Source organism: Octopus bimaculoides, chromosome 3 (genome assembly GCF_001194135.2).
Source record: "Octopus bimaculoides isolate UCB-OBI-ISO-001 chromosome 3, ASM119413v2, whole genome shotgun sequence".
Classification (NCBI taxonomy): domain Eukaryota; kingdom Metazoa; phylum Mollusca; class Cephalopoda; order Octopoda; family Octopodidae; genus Octopus; species Octopus bimaculoides.
Genome location: NC_068983.1, coordinates 71,348,830 through 71,349,389, shown reverse-complemented (window position 1 = coordinate 71,349,389; position 560 = coordinate 71,348,830). Strand labels below are relative to the sequence as shown.

The 560-nt window shown below is 35.4% G+C and overlaps 1 protein-coding gene across 1 annotated transcript in view; it reads right to left on the bottom strand.

Annotated features, from left to right (window-relative positions):
- The window catches only part of LOC106868055 (uncharacterized), a 675,046-nt gene that overhangs the window by 151,841 nt on the left and 522,645 nt on the right, over window positions 1-560 (bottom strand). The gene's annotated exons all lie outside the window — the stretch shown is intronic.

Genomic DNA, 560 nt, shown 5'->3' with positions numbered 1-560 from the left:
ATACCTAAATATATATGTATATATACTTGAATATATGGGTACAGGACATAAAAAAGTGGACAGAATGAGAAACGAGAACATAGAAAACAAAAATACAGAAAACGAACTTTTTTCGAACAACGAAAGAAACAAACAGAGAAACGAGACGTGCACCATAAAAAAAACATTCCATTCATCAGTTGTCCCCTGTTTTATCTACTCCGTGTTTCGAAGGTAAGGACAAGACGCGACTTGATTAAAACAGTCCTTCCTGCAAAGCAAATTAAATAAAATTTAGGATTTTTTCTGAAGGGTGAAAATGGTAACAAAAGCAGGACAGTGAGAACAAAACAGTAAAAAGAAACGGTGAGGGCTGTTAAGCCGAGACGATGTGAAGTGGTGAACGCTTGGAAAAACGAGCTTTGAAAAGAGACAGACAAAAGCATGTCTTGTCTTTAGGAAGGAAGTGGAAGAAAGAGAATAGCTGTTAGTCTCGTGTGAGCAACGAGAGAGTCAAGGTGGAAGAGTGAGAGAGTATATATATATATATGTATATATGTATATACATATATATACATATA